The sequence below is a fragment of the Penaeus chinensis genome, chromosome 19 (assembly GCF_019202785.1).
Source record: "Penaeus chinensis breed Huanghai No. 1 chromosome 19, ASM1920278v2, whole genome shotgun sequence".
NCBI lineage: Eukaryota > Metazoa > Arthropoda > Malacostraca > Decapoda > Penaeidae > Penaeus > Penaeus chinensis.
The window spans coordinates 9,167,223-9,169,722 of record NC_061837.1 but is presented as its reverse complement, the minus strand read 5'-3'; the positions used below and the strand labels follow the sequence as shown (position 1 = coordinate 9,169,722).

The 2,500-nt window shown below is 36.6% G+C and overlaps 1 non-coding gene across 1 annotated transcript; it reads right to left on the bottom strand.

Moving 5' to 3' along the window:
* Positions 1-2,292: 2,292 nt before the first annotated feature.
* Positions 2,293-2,374, bottom strand: Trnas-gcu. The gene has a single exon. It is a non-coding gene; the product is annotated as a tRNA-Ser (tRNA).
* Positions 2,375-2,500: the final 126 nt, after the last annotated feature.

The window sequence follows — 2,500 nt, the reverse complement described above, 5'->3', positions numbered from 1 at the left end:
TAATATTCAAAAGAAGACAGTGATCATATCAAAATGCGAAGAAAAGAATTTGTATCATGATGTTACTCTTAAGCTGAATACAACGATGTGAAGTTGCTACAGAAGTTCAGGACCTGCATAATCTTTAAGGAGTTTTGTTGTGAAAAATAAAAAAAGAAACATTCGCTTTAATCATGGCAACATATATTTGTCATTTCAAAAATATTTATACAGTGAAATTCCTGTTTCAACACTACTGGTTTAAACACTACTGTTCCACATGCGTGACATAAGTGTTACTAGACATACTAGAAGAACGGAAGTCGGACATTTACCCTAACGCGGTTTTGTATACACTGGCATTTTTCTACACGTGATTTTGTACAGGCGGGCATTTATCGTGCTTGAAGTTTTGTTCTAGTGGGCATTTCCCTGCTCGTTGTTTTATAGAGGCATTACCCTACTAGTGGTTTTGTGCATTTCCCTACTTGCAGTTTGCTGTTGAAGGATATGATTTAGATTTATCATATTTTATCCTTTGTTACTATTTACTTTTTCTCACTACTCACGAGAGGAGGGAAACAAGGAAAAATGTTTATAAGTTATTCATCAATTCTTCCCTTGTGCATCACTATTTATGACCTATTTGTGAGCCGAAAACAAATCCTAACGTGTAGGCGTATCCTTTATAAAGAAGTTTGCGGTCTCCTCTGTTGGTGATGATAATCTCCACTGTGGAGATGATAGTGATCTGGTGATGGTTTATTTTCTATATATACAGCATATACGCCAAGGAACAAGGCTGGATGCAGGGAATGCATTACCAGGAATGGGGTCAGCGTAAATTACACAGGCGCTGAAAGGGAGAATTGGATACTGCAACACTGCCAGGTTAGAGGTCAGACAAGGATACCCGGTAACCTTGATATCAGTCAAGGATAGACGTGATGAATGAGACTTACATCAATTCCAAAGCAAACTACAGATTGTGGATGATATTTTTTGTTTCATATCCCAAGCATCTGTTCCAGGAAGGGGTAAATGTGCTACATAAAATACATATAAGAAATGTCCGCTCACACTAAAACGCGAATAGGGAAATGGTCACCCGTAAGAAAACATATGTAGGGAAATGTCTCATCGCGCAAACACGCACACAAGCAAATGTACGCCTGACACAAAATAGCGTAGGGAAATATCTGGTAGGGCAAAAGTCCTACTGTTTAGAGGTACTTAGTAGTACTAGTACATAACCTACTGCTTATTTTCCGTAATCTTCAAGGGGAAAGAGACTTTTTATTCGTGTGACAAATCCAGATTTAAAGTAGACCCAGAACGAGTTATGATAGTCTATATAGCAGATAGACTGCTATATATACTAAATTATAAATGGCCTAATATTTTCTTGTTTACGACCTTTATGAAATTAAATGAATTTAAAATTTAGTCTTTGGATTTACGTTGTCCCTTGGGCATTGTACTTTGGAGAATCTTAGATGAATTAATGTCATGAAAACAATATCCACAGGGGGCGCCAGTGTCAACATTCAAGCTTGTCCCGAGGTACTTTTTATGCATTGAATTTGCACAGTATCATAATTGTAATAATCTTAAATCCAAAGAAAGAACTTTTAAACAGCTTTCTTTGGTTGACATCATTGTCCATTTCTGTTTTCATGTTATTACAATATTGATCAATATATAGACAGTGTAATATATATCTCTTCACAGGCCTGAAAGTGGTCTTAAAAGTATATTCATTATACTGACTGTTTCCCCCTTCTGACTGTTTCCCCCTTCCCTGAAAGCAAGTTTAGCAATGCCCTTAAGTAGAAACTCGGACATCTTTACCCGACTTTTTGTAGGTTATGTGAACTGTAAATTGACATGCAAAATCAAATCATATCAACCAAGTGCATACGTACGATAGAAAATCTATCTGTTTGTTTGTTTGCTGCTTGATGTCTGTCTGTATCCTCTCTCTGTATCTATTTATCTATTTCATATGCTCGTACTGCTGTTATTCTTCCAGTGTCATGATGACCCATGCATATATTAGCTGATAAGTGGTCCATAAAACACGGCACATACATATTCATATTTCTTCAATAATCGATAAGATAGGCAAAATTATATATGTGTGTGTCTGATATGTAAAGGTAAAATGTACAATGTGCGACCATTATCTTTTAGATTTCTCAATCAACGCGCTTTGCTATTTCTTCTAATTATACATTGGCAATTGTTAATGATTAATTAATGACAGATAATGACGACTGGTGTGCCATTTCTGAAAAGGCTCACTGCGAGCTGCGACGAGGATGGGATTCGAACCCACGCAGGGAGACCCTATTGGATTAGCAGTCCAACGCCTTAACCACTCGGCCACCTCGTCTATATATTATGAAATTGTAATTGTAAATTATATAATAAATAACTACAACCAAATATACCTTTTTTTAGAGGATGAACAACGGGAATAATTGCAGCGAAAGATCAGGCATTGCTACTTGCTCATGAT